The sequence below is a fragment of the Mastigoproctus giganteus genome, chromosome 14 (assembly GCF_048544385.1).
Source record: "Mastigoproctus giganteus isolate SK-2022 chromosome 14, ASM4854438v1, whole genome shotgun sequence".
Taxonomy (NCBI): Eukaryota; Metazoa; Arthropoda; class Arachnida; order Uropygi; family Thelyphonidae; genus Mastigoproctus; species Mastigoproctus giganteus.
In genome coordinates this window covers 53,820,621-53,837,683 of record NC_143588.1, presented here as the reverse complement: position 1 = coordinate 53,837,683, position 17,063 = coordinate 53,820,621, and the positions used below count along the sequence as shown (strand labels likewise).

The following is a 17,063-nucleotide window of genomic DNA, read 5'->3' as shown; positions in this document are numbered from 1 at the left end:
GCTCGTTGTATTGTATTCAATTTTGTATTTAATTTGTCAGTTGACAAAGAGACACGCGTCTCGAAAGCTACTGATTTTTGTTAATATTTGTATTAAACTGGATTATAACTAACTTACGTGTATATTATAAACTACGGACCCCAGTACTCCAGCCCATTCGTTACTAGTAATAGGCTTGTACAAACTGAAAGAAGGTAGCTCTGAATTTTACAGCCAATGTCAAAGTATAATAGAAAAAGTAAACAAGAATGACATGCTGCTCCTACTGGGAGACATGAATGCTAGAGTAGGAAATATAGAAATCCAAAATCACGTAGGCAACTTTGGGGAACCAACCAAAAATAGAAGAAATCCTTGGCAAACGATGCAAAGAAAAACAACAAAGAGTTCTTTACCTATGTAAACTCTAGAAGGAAATGGATGAATCAGATTGGTCCGCTGGATACTGATGGTTCAACTGTTGATGATCCCGCTCAGGTGGCTAACAAACTAAATGAGTATTTTGCATATACATTCACCCATGAGGTGAATGTAGATGCAAAATACTCATTTTGCATCTTCATTCAGGGAGGGGAATGCCAGAGGTGAGTTAAACTCTGGCAGTGAGCTGGATGATTTTGTAATAACTGACAGGAAAGTGGAGGAGAAATTGTTGAAGATAAACATAAAAAAGGCATATGGGGTGGAAGGGATCTATGCAGTTATATTAAAGGAGGCAGCAAAGAAAGTAACCAAACCCTTAGGCATAATTATGAGAGTTTCTTTGGACTCAGGGGAGGTACCCATGGACTGGAGATGTGCAAATGTGACCCCAATTCACAAAGGAGGATCAAAGAGCAACACAAGTAATTATAGACCTGTTAGTTTAACTTCTGTTCCAGGAAAATTAATGGAGGCACTGGTTAAAGAAGCACTGCAAGATCATCTAGACAAGACTTCAGTTATAGCTTGGACACAGCATGGTTTTGTTAAGGGAAAGTCTTGCAAACAATTTGAATGGATACTATGATGTGGTCACAAAGGAACTGGATGAAGGGAATAACTTTGATATCATATATTTGGATATTAGAAAGGCTTTTGATACTGTTGCACATGGAAGACTGCTGCACAAATTGGAGCAGTGTGGCATTGGATGCAAATTGCTGCTATGGATAAAGGGATGGTTGAGTGGGAGAAGACAGAGAGTGGTAATCAATGGACACTGCTCATTGTGGACTAATGTTATTAGTGGAGTCCTTCGGGGTTCAGTATTGGGTCCATTGTTGTTTTCTGTATTTATAAATGATATTGATGATGGTATATCAAGCTTGATGTCCAAGTTTGCAGACAATACGAAGGTTGGCAGGGTTGTTAAGGACACTAATGACAATATGCTGCTGTAACAGGATCTAGAAAAGTTGAGCAGATGGGCTGAGAGGTGGCAAATGAAGTTTAACATTGACAAATGTAAAGTATTACATATGGGAAGCAGCAACCCAAGAGTGACGTATCAACTCTTGGTACTACACTGACCGTGGTAGAGACTGAAAAGATCCTGGGAGTAATTGTGCAGGCAGATATGAAGTTTTCTGAGCAGTGCAGACGGTCTGCAAGAGTAGCTCATAGTGTCTTGTCAATGATATACAGGAATATTTCTAGCAGGGATAAAGTGGTGATTATTCCCTTATATAAGGCAATGGTCAGGCCACACCTTGAGTACTGTATACAGGTCTGGAGGCCTCATTTTAAGAAGGATGTAGAGCTGTTGGAACGAGTACAGAGAAAGGCAACAAGATTAGTGAATGGAACAAAGGGTTGCTCTTACGAAGAAAGGCTTAAATTTTGCAAATTACAGTGTCTGGAGACTAGGCACCTGCGAGGTGATCTGATTGAGGTGTATAAAGCCTTGAATGGCTTGAGCATGCTCAATGCTGATGGGATACTGCCTCTTGCTCAGAATAATCACTTGAGAGGGCACAAATTCAAATTGAGGAAAGACAGATGTAGGATAGACGTGCAGAAGTTTACCTTTAGCCAGCGGGTGGTTGGTTGGTGGAACAGACTTCCATCCTTTGTTGTGGAAGTTGATAGCCTAAATAAATTTTAGGTTGAGCTGGACAGGTACCTGGAATGAACGGAGAGGTGAAATGGGAGCGTGTTTTTTTTTTTTTTGGCTGATGCTGCATAAGCTTGCTTTCTTGCATCATATGCCTCTACTAATGCTAATAATAGAAGCATTCACTAATGAAAAACTGGAAACAGTGCTTAAAAATAGTAAAAACAAAAAATGTCCAAACGACAATGGAATTAACATAGAACTCATCAAATAGGAAAAAAATTTTGAAATTAAACTACCTGAACTGATGAATATGATTTTTGCGGGCAATCCATCACCAGATAGTTGGCAAAATGCTCTTGTAGTGCCAATTTTCAAAAAAAGGCAATATAAATGACTGCAATTCAGTTTTCTAAACTCAGGATATAAAGTATACTTAAGAATTTTAAAACTGAAACTTAGTAAATACTACGAAAACATCCTTGGAGAACAACAAAATGTGTCCAGGAGGAGAGGATCATGTGCAGATGCTTACTTCACACTTCACCTGATTGGAAAAAGAAGAGAGTTTAATTTGTAAATCCATCTCTTATTCATAGATAACAAAAACATTTGACAAGGTGAACCAAACAAAACTATTTTAAACGTTAAAAGAAGACAATATTCCAAACCAGTTGATCGAGGGCATCCTCAATATCTATAAAAATAATAGAACAGGGGCTCACATCTGGTGAGTGTGGGCTTGGCATACCCAGGGTCCTTAGCTGGATATCATTATTCTTCTTTTTCTTGGTGATTCCCATCTACTTTTGACTCTCTCTCTCTCTCTCAGGGTAACCTGGGAATTTTTTTTTTTTTTTTTTTTTGGCTGGTGCAGCATAAGCCTCAGGCTTTCTTGCACCATATAGCTAATAATAAGAAGAAGAATTAAGATTGAATCACAAACAAATGAATTAGAGACAATAAACACAGGGTTGTGACAGGGATGTGGACTGTCCCCACTTCTATTCGAAATATATATAAATCATATTATAAGAGAATGGAGGAAAATCTTCAAGACAGGCATCAAACTTAGCCACAAAGCAAGAATAGGCACACTGTTTTTTGCTGATGACCAGGTTCTAATAGAAGAAAATGAGAACTCATTGCAGAAAGCCATCTTCCCATTAAACAAAATAGCAAAATCATTTGATATGGAAATTTCAACTTCAAAGACAAAAGCGATGGCATTTAAAGGAAGAGATCCAATAAGAAGCAGGATCTGCATTGACAATAACATTATTGCAGAAGTTAATACTTTCAAATTGGCAAAGTATAACTGCAGTCATTTTTGCACCAGTAATATCAAAACCAAACTAAACCAAACCAACTTTCAAATACCTAGGATAACACTTGTTCTATGAAAAAGAAGAAGATATTGAGCAAAAAAAAAATAATTACACAGGAATAACTAAAACAAAAAAAAAAAAAAATCACATTTTCAAATCTAATCTGGTACATAAGAAAACAAGAGCACAAATATATAGCACCCTCGCAGACCTATCCTAACCTATGGCTCTGAGGCATGGACAATAAGAAAAGGGTATAGGAGGAGGTTGACTGGTGCAGAAATGCACTTCATGCACAGAAATGCAGACTATACCAGAATTTAGATGAAAAGAAATCAAGACATCCCATAAGAACTGGAGCCAACTTCAGTACTGAATTTTATCAATTCATACAGAATCAGATGGATCCAGCAGGTAGAGAGAATGGTGGATGGAGGATATCCGAAAGAGATTCTAAACTACAAACCCAGGGGAAGGAGAGACAGAGTTAGACCCCTGCAAAGATGGAAAGAGACCATAACCGGCCACTGACATATTTACTTTTCCATTAAATGGAAAATTAAATATGTCTTCTTAAAAGTTTTCTCACACAACTCAAAATCTAACTTTTATTTGTAGAATCTTTGCTGGTTTTGAAGACATTATCAACAGCAAACCACATTCTTCAAGGGAAGCTTTACTGGGGTTTTTAATCCCATATTATAAAAATTCTGAAATTTCTAAGAAATTTCAAATTCAGTATAGCATAAAGCAAATTGAAGTTCAAAATTTTTGCCTGCTCTCCCATTCCCTCTCCCCCTATCCCATCTCATGGAAGAGAGGAGAGAGTTCCTTTTAAAATAGTAACTTGCTAAAGAATTACCCTGAAGGTGTTTCATAATCTTATTTTATGCACATGAAGAGCTTGAAGGACAGGGTGGATGCCCTCGAAGGATTAAAAGTGAGGGGCCCATCAAGCTCTGAGCTGCCCACACCAATGCCAGAGCTTGCACTTGGGCATCACGCAACACAGCAGCAGCCCCCAAGGCAGAATACGATGGTCCCAAAGGAACTAGTAGTTGTTGGTGACTCTATTGTCGGGGAAACGGGGAACATGCTTTGTAAAAAGGATAGGTGGCACAGGACCACGTTATGTCTGCCAGGGGCAAAGGTTGATGATGTTGCAGAGCGGATATCATACTTTAAAGGCACAAAAGGTGATATAGTTATACATGTTGGCACTAATGATATTAAGAGTAGGAGACCGGCAGAATTACTTAACAAGTACAGGTCACTGTTGAAAAAAAGCCGTGAATTAGGGTCGAATTTGAAAGTGTCTGCAATTCTGCCCAGACACGATAGGAGGGAGTATATGATGAGAGCCCTGTCGATCAATTCGGCCCTGGGAAGATTGTGCAAGGCTCAAGGGGTAGAATTTTTTTCAGCCTGGTCTGTACTTGTTAACAGGAGAGACTGCTTCTACAGGGATGGGATACACTTAAATAGAAAGGGTACAAGAATGTTTGCTGATGCTATCGAGGCAGTTTTAGGTGGGTCGGAAAACTGCTAGATTGGGGGATACAAGGACTAATAGATTAACAGTAGCCGCTGGCAGAGGTGAAAGTGATTCTTGCACTGCTTCTATTGGAATGAGCAGCAGCTTGGAAAATAAGATGCAGGATATTTCAGAGTCTGCTGGGCGTCATTGGGGTACAAGTAAACACAAGGGTTGTGTTAGGGTAGCTAAGAAAAAGAACAGGTGCATGTATACTTGCGTGTACACCAATGCTAGGAGTTTGGTAAATAAATTTGATGAATTTGAGGTATTGTTCAAAGCATCAAAGGCGGATATTGTTGGGATATCAGAGACGTGGTGTCACACAGATACAAATAATGCAGAACTGGAATTTGGTGAGTACAACGTCTACAGAAAGGATAGGAAGGGAGGAGGGGTTATGCTATTAGTTAAGAAACACATAAAATCCAAGGAAGTGAAACCAGTCGATATCGCTGGACAGTGCAGTGTTGAGTCAGTTTGGTGTGACATAAGCATTGAGAGATCAAAATTGAGAGTAGGAGTGTGCTATAGGCCTAATAACTCTGATGAGTATAATAAGAAACTGTACAGGGAAATAGAGTGGGCCAGTAAATCAGAGTCTTATAATGGGGGATTTTAATTTCCTAGATATAGACTGGAATTTGTGGGTTGGTCACTCACACACTAGCAAGGCTTTTGTGGATTTATTGGATGATTGTTTTCTAAATCAGCATGTTCGGGAGCCAACTAGAGGGAGCAATACTCTTGATTTGATTATCAGTAGTGATTCTTCATGCATTAAGAATCTGCAGATACAGGAACCACTAGGTGGCAGTGATCACAGTGTGCTGAAGTGGGATTTACTCAAGGAGGTAACTACCATCAGGGGTAAAGGGAAGGGTTATTGCTTTTGTAAAGGCGACTACGATGGTCTGAGACAAGATTTAAATTCTATACAGTGGGACCAACTGATGATGTTACGAACAGCAAACTCAAAATGGGAAGCATTCAAAGAACTTATCTTGGAAGCTACTAGGCTTTACATATCAACTAAGAAATATTGTTCAAGGTTCAGGCCTAAATGGATGTCAGATGAACTAATGAGACATATGGCAGAGAAGAAAAATGCATGGGATACCTATACAAGTTCATCTGTAACCAAGTTACAAAGAAGGTTAGGCAGGCGAAGGCAGATGACGAGAAATCTTTGGCAAGGGATGCAAAGAAAAACAGCAAGGAGTTCTTTACTTATGTAAACTCTAGAAGGAAGGGGATGAATCAGATTAGTCCACTTGATATCGATGGTCCAACTGTTCATAATCCTGCTGAGGTAGCTAACAAACTAAATCAATATTTTGCATCTACATTCACACATGAGTTGTTATTCAGGAAGGGAATGCCATAGATGAAGTAAACACTGGCAGTGAGCTAGATGATATTGTAATAATTGAGAGTAAAGTGGAGGAGAAATTGTTGAAGATAAATACAAGAAAGGTACCTGGGGTGGATGGGATCTATCCAGTTATATTAAAGGAGGCAGCAAAGGAAGTAAGCAATCCGTTAGCCATAATTATGAGAGCTTCCTTGGACTCAGAGGAGGTACCCACAGACTGGAGATGTGCAAATGTAACCCCAATTCACAAAGGAGGATCAAAGGCTGACACAAGTAATTATAGACCTGTTAGTTTAACTTCTGTTCCAGGAAAATTAATGGAAGCACTGGTTAAAGAAGCACTGCAGGATCATCTTGACAAGAATTCAGTTATAGCTCAGACACAGCATGGTTTTTTTAAGGGAAGGTCTTGCCTGACCAATTTGATTGGATACTACGATGTAGTCACAAAAGAATTGGATGCAGGGAATAACTTTGATATTATATATTTGGATCTTAGAAAGGCTTTTGATACTGTTGCACACGGAAGACTGCTGCACAAATTGGAGCAGTTGTGGCATTGGTGGCAAATTGTTGCTATGGATAAAGGGATGGTTGAGTGGCAGAAGACAGAGAGTGGTAATTAATGGACACTACTCATCCTGGTGTGATGTTATTAGTGGAGTCCCTCAGGGTTCAGTGGTGGGTCCATTGTTGTTTTCTGTATTTATAAATAATATTGATGATGGTATATCAAGCTTAATGTCCAAGTTTGCGGATGATACAAAGGTTGGCAGGGTTGTTAAGGATGCTACTGATGTTATGCTGCTGCAACAGGATCTGGAAAGGTTGAGCAGATGGGCTGAGAGGTGTCAAATGAAGTTGAACATTGACAAATGTAAAGTACTACAAATGGGAAACAGCAACCCCAGAGCAACATATCAACTCTGTGGTACTACAGTGACAGTGGTAGAGAATGAAAAGGACCTGGGGGTAATTGTGCAGGCAGATATGAAGTTCTCTGAACAGTGCAAACGGGCTGCAAGAGTAGCTCATGGTGTCTTATCAATGATATACAGGAATTTTTCTAGCAGGGATAGAGAGGAGATTATTCCCTTGTATAAGGCAATGGTCAGGCCGCACCTTGAGTATACAGACCTGTATACAGTACTTGAGTACTGTATACAGGTCTGGAGGCCTCATTTCAAGAAGGATGTAGAGCTGCTAGAACGAGTACAGAGAAGGGCAACAAGATTAGTGAACGGAGCGAAGGGTTGCTCTTATGAAGAAAGGCTTAAATTTTGCAAATTACAGTGTCTGGAGACTAGGCACCGGCGAGGTGATCTGATAGAGGTGTACAAAGCCTTGAATGGGTTGAGCATGCTCAATGCTGATGGGATACTGCCTCTTGCTCAGAATAATCACCTGAGAGGGCACAAATTCAAATTGAGGAAAGACAGATGTAGGATAGATGTGCGGAAATTTGCATTTATTCAGTGGGTAGTTGGATGGTGGAACAGACTTCCATCCCTTGTGGAAGTTGATAGCCTAAATAAATTTAAGGCTCAGCTGGACAGGTATTTCGAATGAACTGAGGGCGAAGTGGAAGGGGTTTTTTTTTTTTTTTTTTGGTTGATGCTGCATAAGCTTGCTTTCTTGCATCATATGCCTCTACTAATGCTAATGCTAATATCATTATTAAATGTAAGAAAAATAATGAGCAGAATATACAATCATGTTTATGAGCATCAGTTACTATCACTCTCTAAAAATTCTAAAAAAGTGAAGTTTAACTTTTCTGTGAGTGATATTCCATAAAATCCAGAATTAAAATTTTCATATCCACCAATTTTGCACATTATTGGAAATTCTAATCAATATTAAATCAGTGCTAGATTGTCACCCTGCTAATAAAGTGTTTAAAACTACAATAATTTATCTGATACATAAATCTAGAACAGGTAATAGTTTTAAAATGAATATAAAATGAACAGCTGAAACTCAGCTGTTCAAGCCAATCAGATCATGGAACATGGAAGACTATTGTACAAATTGGACCAGTTAAGGGTAAGTTGCTACAATGGATAAAAGGATGGTTAAATGGGAGAAGACAGAGAGTGGTAATCAAAGGACACTGCTCTTCGTGGACTAATGGTATTAGTGGAGTCCCCCAGTGTTCGATGGTTGGCCCATTGTTGTTTTCTGCATTTATCAATGATGTTGATGAAGGTATATCAGGCTTAATGCCAAGTTTGCAGATGGTACGGAGTTTGGTAGGGTTGTTAATGATAGTAATGATAGTATGCTATTGGAACAGGATCAAAAAATTTGGGCAAATGGGCTGAGAAGTGGCAATTGAAGTTTAACATTGGCAAATGCAAAGTACTGCATATGGGTAGCATTAACCCAAGAGAAACACACCAACTGTATGGTACTACATTCAGGTGGTAGAGAAAAGAAAAAATTTGGGGGAAATTTTCTGGGCAGTGCAGACAAGCTGCCAGAGTGGGTCATGGGGTCTTGTCAATGAAATACAGGAATTTTGCTAGTCATAAAAAGGAGATGATTATCCCTTTGGATAAGGCAATGGTCAGGCCATGCCTTGAGTACTGTGTACAAGTCTGGAGGCCTCATTTTATAAAGGATGTAGAGGTGTTAGAACCAGTACAGAGAAGGGCAACGAGGTTGATAAGGGGGATGAAGGGGGTCCTCTTACCAAGAAAGGCTTAAGTTCTGCAAATTGCAGGTTCTGGAGACTAAGCACCTGCAAGGTGATCTGATTGAGGTGTTTGTTTGTTTGTTATTTGGTTTTTAGGAGCATTAGCAACTAAGGCCATATTGCTCCGGGGATATGCGGTGGGCATTCCCTGACCTTTCCACATCCTCCGTATTTGGTGGTCATGGCCTCGAATCCCAGTCTAATCAAGAAGCATGTGCTACGCACTGCTGCTCCTGCCCACCTGGCTACGGAGGCGCCTGATTGAGGTGTATAAGACCTTGAATGGTTTGAGCAGATTCAACGCTGATGAGATTCTTCCTCTTATCAGATTACGAACCTGAGGGGGCATAAATTCAAATTGAGGAAAGACAGTTGTAGAATAGATGTGTGGAAATTTGCCTTTAGCCATTGGGTAGTTGATTGCTGCAACAAACTTTCATCTGTCATTGTGGAAGTTGATTGCTAAAAAAAAATTCAAGGAAGAAATGGACAAACATTTAGAGTAAATGGATGAGTGAAATGGGAAATTTTTTTTTGGCTGTTGCTGTATAAGCTTGTTTTCTTGCATCATATGCCTCTACTAATGCTAATGCTATTTCAAATGTTTTATCCTGAATAAAATAAAACACATCTACTAATTTCATTTAACTAGAAAACCGTTCAAGATTAAGATTACATAATATTCTTTTTGTTAGCAACTGGAACTTTTTTTTTTTATATGACTGACCATAAAAGTTAAGTTGATGTTATCCACAACTTGTGGATAAGAACACTGGGTGTCTATATTTCACAGGAGAAATCTCAAATATGGCAGTCATGCATATGAAAAAGCAAAAATCATCTAATGTAAAAACCATAGTCAACTCCCCCACACTCTCCACAACCAGACACAAAAATTAATTGTGGCAATAGGGAGTTAAAGAAGCTTTTTATATCATGGAATGGATACTTTCTGCAATGTCCAACCCGTTTAGCAAATACATCATAAAACCAAACCAGATATCTATGTTCCTTTCTCTTCAGTGGAAGCTAATCAAAAGTATTTAGAGAAATGAAACAATGCCATTTGTAAAACACTCACAGACAAACAAAATGATAATTGGAAACATACACTTACTAAAAAATGTGCCAATAAATAAATAATAACCATTCAGATACAATTGAGCTTAGCGATAAGTGTCAGTTAATAAGTTAGAATGCACATTTGAATTAGGTTAGTTCTATTGTCCTAAACTATTTCATAATACTAATCTGGTATACAGAAAACAAACTTCAAAGATGGAGAGCATCTTTGAAAATGCAGAGAGAGAGAGAGAGAGAGAGAGAGAGAGAGAGAGATAGAGATCTGGAAAATGGACTTTCAAAAGGAAAAAAACCATGATTTACATTAACAGATAAGTATCGTATATATTTCATATTGTTATACTGATGATCAGCATTGGATTCATTTAGTTGTTAGAGGTATATTTTAGTTTGCAAGCACATTCATACTGGCCTGTATATATGTGGTAAATGAACTATACCCAGTACACTTTACTCAATACCTCTTATGGTCTTCCGACAGAAAGATGTTAGAAGAATTCTGAACAATCTTGAAGCCAAGAAAGCTACAGATACTAATGGCATTTCTCTACTAGTTCTAAAAACCTGTGCTTCTAAACTGGTGGATGGCTCCCTGTCTTCTAACTTAACAACTAATGCTGGTGCTCCCCAAGGTTCAGTTCCTGCTTTCATTCATTTCATCTTTTTTATTAATGACTTTCTTCCACTGACTGGAAATCCTGTCTATAGTTTTGCTAATGATAGCACAGTATATTCCACCTTCCAATTTGTGAAACCTCGTCCTGCACAAACAGCTTCAACTACTTGAATATCCTCCACCAAGTCCTAGAATGCTGGTCTCCAGGTAATTCTTAAGTTGGGCAAACAAAAATATAGTTAACTTTAATCCCCTAAAATTCAGTCCTGTCTTATTTGTCAAAATCTACGGATCTCTTGCTCTTTTTTGATGATACTCAAATTTCTAGACAAAATTACATATCTCTACTAGGATTTGCCCTAACTTCTAATCTCTCTCTCTCTCTCTCTCTCTCTCTCTCTCTCTCTCTCTCTCTCTCTCTCTCTTGGCATAAGCACATCACAAATATCGCTTCCTCTGAATCCAAAAAACTGGGTTTTCTTTTTTTACTCTCAATGTTAGTTTTCCTTTAAACAACTACTCACTCTGTACAAATCTGAAATCTGTCGTACAATGGAATATTGTTCCCACATCCTCTCTTAAGCTTAAAGACACCATTCTTTATAAAAATGCCATTCATTAATTAATGACCCTTCATTTCAACGTCTTTCCACTCTTTGTCTCATAGGCATTCAGTTTCTGCTGCATGCCTTTTCTATAGTTACTTCCAAGGAGAAATGCTTTTCTGAATTAGCATCTACAGTTTTCCCCACTCACTTCCAAATCACTCCAAACACATGCTGCAACCATTCAGCATCCATTCACTAACTGCAAACTCACAGAACCAGCTTTTCCTCTTCCTCATTTATACAGTACAGCCACAGCTCTGTAAACATTCTACTTCTATTTTTTGGAACAACCTTCTTTCACATGTATTTACTAAAAACTACAATTTACAGAAATTCTAGGCTAATGTCAACAATTATCTTCTGTCTTCTCAACCTACAACCCACATACAGTACGATGTACTATAGATTCTAAACTCTCGTGTTTGGGAATTTCATAAAAAGAGTAATAAAATAATAATAGTATCAGTATTAAAAAAAATATGCAAAAAGACAAGATTATGTAGCATTAGCTGCTTTAGTACCATAAAATGTGCAAATTCCAAATTGTAAGCATTCACAAAGGTAATCATAAAGGCTAGCAAGCTAAGCTAGGAAGGAGATACTGACATACAGAGTCTTTCATAACATATGAGCCATACCTTTATGATCAATGAACAATTAGAAAAAAAAATCATATAAGCATATATCTGATTCTGAATGGTGAAGGAGTATGGATGTTTGAATTAAAAAACAAAAAAAAAAACTTTTGGCTATAAAATTTTCAATGGTAAAAAATAAAAATAAACAAGAATAAACAGGCCCATACCTAATGAAATTTTTATTTATGCTAAGTACATGTGTGATTATTCTAATTTATTATTTTACTATTTTTATTTATTTTTTTTAATACTGAAAACTCCATAGTTGTTTTTTCAAATTCAAAGAGCTATCGTTTTGTTACCGTTACTGGACAAATGTGTACATAAACTTTTTTTTCATGTCCTGAATTGATTCTGAAAGTACAGCCCACACATTATAAAATGCTCTATGCCCTGTAGAGACATATATCAACAAAGGGTAAATGGATTTCAAATGAAAGGACAAGTTTAGTAACAAATTAGCAAAATGATTTGGATGGTTATCAATTGTCAGAAGACAAAGAATCCAACAGTACATATAAATTACGTATGATAATCAAGTCTACTATTCTGGACATTAGGCACAGTAAAGCAGATTATGAGAAGTTCTGGAAAAGAAAAGTAGCAAGGAATTCTTTGCTTATATTAAAACTAGGAGAGGAATGAATCACAGTGGTCTACTTAACATGAATGGCATAACCATTGATGATTCTGTTCAGGTTTCTGACAAACTGAATAATATTTTGCATCTATATTCACATATGAAGAGGTTTTTGAAGAGAGGGATAGCAGACATTTAATACTGATTGGGAGTTAAATGATTTTATGACAATTGTAGAAAAGAAAAGCTGAAAGAGAAACTGTTTCAACTAAAACTGAACAAAACACATGGAGCTGGTGGAATATATCCAATCATATTAAAAGAAGCTTCAAAAGAGATAATAAAACCTATAGCTAAAATACTGAGAGCATCCTTGGATTCAAGAAAGTCCCTACATACCAGAGACATGTAAATGACTCTCCTATTCACAAGTAAGAGTAGAACTTATCTGTTTTTAAGTTGGATAGTCCAACTTTCTGAACAGGTGTCCTCTTTCAGACATTGGCTGTTCAGCTTTCCAAGTTAATATAAAATAAGCAAATTCAAATGAACAAGTGTTTATGGCATTTTGTGAGATTCCTCTAAGTTAGGCTCATTCTGATTGTGTTTATTTCTAAGTTCATCCTCTTTCAATTTCTTTTGTAGTACATACCGACCGTCAGTTATTATTATTAGCCATATGGTACAAGGAAGCCTGAGGCTTATGCTGCACCAGCCAAAAAAAATTCCCGAGTTACCCTGAGAGAGAGAGAGAGAGAGAGAGAGAGAGAGAGAGAGAGAATCACCAAGAAAGAGAAGAATGATGATATCCAGCTCAGGACTCTGGGTGTGCCAAGCCCATACTCACCAGATGTGAGCCCATGGGGTTAGTTAACACTTATGCATGTACAGTGAAGTATTCTTTCTGTTAAATACCACAGAAAGTGCACACACTATCATGTGTCAAATGTAGTTAGTAAGAATTATGCTACTGGTTACTTAAAATACAAAGGGTACTAGGAAAGTTTTGCAATACAGCTTTGTTTATTTAATTTTTTCAAAGTAATTACCTCTACATTCAATACACCTCTCCATCCTCCGAAACCAATCCTTAAACCAGTTCTGCCAAGTTTCACTAGGGAGTAAAGCACACTCGTTGTCCCAAGCCTGTAGAAGGTCCTCATCACTGGAAAACCGCCTCCCTTTTAGCTTCATTTTCACATGCGGGAACAGTGCAAAGTCGCAGGGAGCAAGGTCTGGACTGTAGGGAGGGTGCTCGAGAAGTTTCAGTCCTGTTGTGGTCAAATATTCGGTGCAGGCTTTGGCGCGGTGAGCTGGAGCATTATCGGGATGGAGGTACCAGGTGTCCATTCTTGACTTTGGCCGCAGGTTCTTCATAGATCCAATGACTTTAGGCAGGCATTGTTCAGTATACCACTTAGCTGTGACTGTCTTCTGCGTGTCCAAAACGACACATTCCACAATTCCACTCGATTTGAAAAATACAGCTATCATTTTCTTCTTTACAGATCGGGATTTTCTGACAATTACGGGTGTGTCGTCATCATCAAAGACCCAAACTTTGTTTTGAGCCTTGGTCGGTAGATCGTAATAGTACAGCCAAGTCTCGTCACCTGTCACGATGTTGTTCACATACCGAGATTGTCCCTTATCAAACTTTTTTAACATCTCCCGGCACCAAGTCACACGTCGTGTCATCTGCTCTTCAGTCAGTTGATGCGGCACCCAGAGAGAACAAAGTTTCTTCACGTGCAAATGATCTTGCAGAATCGAACGAATTGCTGGTGCATTTAGGCCCAAAGTATCCTCTATCTGTTGGTAGGTCACTCGCCTGTTTTCGTCAAGCATTTTCCTCACAGCAGTAACGTTTTCCTCCGTAACTGACGTTCGTGGCCTTCCCGGCCTCTCAGAATCCTCCAGAGTGAAATTTTCCCTTTGGAATTCTCTATACCACCTGAATATCGTTGTACGATGTGGACAATCATCATCTAGTGCAAGAGTCATTTCTTCTAAGCACTGGTCTATGGTTAAACCACGCACGAAATTATACCGCAAAACTGTCCTTATCTCATTTCGTGACCACGATGCCATCGCAAGCACTTGACACTCACTACTAATGAATAACTGAGCCCATCGACTTGGCGCAGCTGATACTATGCACGTATGAACATGTCTCAATGTGCAGCAACAAGCAGCTTCCTGTGATTCATTGTTGCGTCATATTGCAAAATTTTCCTAGTACCCTTTGTATTATGCTTACAGCATTTTGTTATTTACTGTGTGCCCATATTAAAATCCCAAAATGATCAGTATCATACTCAGAGCATGAACAAAAGAATACCCTTAAGTAAAAAAGAGAAGTGGAGGTCAACATTATGCATATTGTTTACTATGTAGATGCAATATTGAAGTATCAAAGGAAAGGGTTGCTTCACTCAGATGCTGTAAAGGAAAAACAAACTAAATCAGAAAATGCATCAAGTTCATGAAACAAAGACCTCTTTTTTAAATATTATTTATTTAAAAATATTTTTCATATAATTTAATAATTATATAAAATTTAAAATCAAATAAGATCAATTTTATAAAAATAAAATCAAACAAGGCACAAATACAACAGTTTTCATTGTTCAAGACTTAGTGGAAAGCATGATAAAAAAATTTAAATTTTGGGATGACTTTATTGATAACAGTGCTGGGTGTTTCAACATTTTACACAATTTTTTAACTGACTCTGGACAAAGTTGTTAAAAAATATATTAAAGAGCATCTCAAATTCCTACAGGTTACTTTTAGAGAGTATTTCCACAAATACCAAAACATCTGAAATGGATTCATATTCCATTTGACGAGTCTTTTGTGGCAATGGCTGACCTAAAACTGACAGAAAAATAAAACCTTTTTGATATATCAACAGCATTTGAACTTCATAAGCTTATTCAAGACTGAAAATCTCAAATTTTTTTTTAAAAAGGTGGGAAAATCCTGCTGCCATTTTCAATTACGTATATGTAGTAGAGAGCTTTTTCAATTTATACCTCACTGAAGTCACAGTACCAGAACAAACTTTATGCAGAACCAGATTCGAAGCTGTCTGTCTGTCTTCCGTCGAACCAAACATTGCTACACTTTGTTCGGCAAAAAAACAAACCCAACAAACACATTAAATTTATGATTTATAACTACATATTAATATTATGTTTAAGGATTTTATTACATACATTCTGTAACTGTAAGACACATAGCCTTACAGAATCTTACAGTATATTGTGTATCATATATAAATATGTTTTCCATACTAAATTTTCTTTCATTCCAAAGACCATTGTTATGTATAGGTACTTAATAATAATTTTATATTATTACGCAATATCACTTATAAAAACATAGGACTGGAAATATTTTATAATAAAAATTCAGAACCATTATACGATTTCAGAGAATATAGGTTAGTGGTTCGTGATAAAAATATTATGTTGAAAGGGGCTCGCAAGTCAAAAAAGGTTGGGAACTGCTGAAGTATATGAATTGAAAAAAGCCATTTGAAGTTTAATATATATCAGGGTATATTGAGGTAAACTTCTCTTATTATTTTACAAATATCAGGGGTTCTTAAACTTTCTGTATAGTCACTTCTCTTCCAATTTTGTCCTGCCTATTCTAGGTTCAAAATTTATAAATGAAATATGTAGCCAGAAAATGCAATTTTGGGAGGCCTCACTTCCTTGGCACACCTACATTACCAACCCTAGGGAAGCAAACTTCCCTGTTTAAAAATCTGTGATATAAATGGATGCTATGGCATTTAGGTAGTACCAAACTCAAGACAGTTAATAAGGAATGTCTATAGATTGTATAGCCTGTTATGAAGTTCTCTGAGCAGTGAAGATAGGATTCATTGGGTTCTGTCAATGATATACAGGAAGTTTTTCAACAGAGAGAAGGATAAAATTATCCCACTATACAAAGCAGTCATTAGTATTTTCACATCAGAAAATACTACATACAGGTTTGGAAACCTATTTTAAGGACATAAATCTGCAAAAAGGGTGCATAGAAGAGAAACAAGATTAGATAGGAGAACAAAAGGATACTTTAATCAAGAAAAATTGGAGTTCTGTAAATTGTGGCATCTATGGAATATCTATGTGGTGATTTAATTGAAGTGTTTAAGGTGTCAGAAGTATTAAGTAAACTAACAGCTGATAGCATCTTTACTCTTGGAAATGGCGTGCATACATAAATTTAAAATAATAAAAAAAAAAGATGGAGTGGAAAAGGATATCTGGAAATTTCACTTCACCCAGAGAGTAATTGACTGTTAAAATATACTCCACTTAGTGTTGTGGAAGTGGGTAGGTTGAAAAATGGTCTGGACAAAAAAATGGAAGGAATAGGCAAATTAAGTGGGTAAAAAGTTATTTACCTGCAAGGTAACAAGGGAAAGCAATGTTCTTGATTTGATTATCAGCAGTAATTCATCATATATTAAGAAACTTCAGGTGGAAGTGATCATTTCATACTGAATAAGCGATCAAAGGTTGATACGAGTAATTACAGACCTGTTA

General features: G+C 37.3%; 1 protein-coding gene across 1 annotated transcript in view; it reads right to left on the bottom strand.

Moving 5' to 3' along the window:
• The window catches only part of LOC150075139 (unconventional myosin-Ib-like), a 317,137-nt gene that overhangs the window by 210,876 nt on the left and 89,198 nt on the right, over nucleotides 1-17,063 (bottom strand). The window lies entirely within an intron of this gene.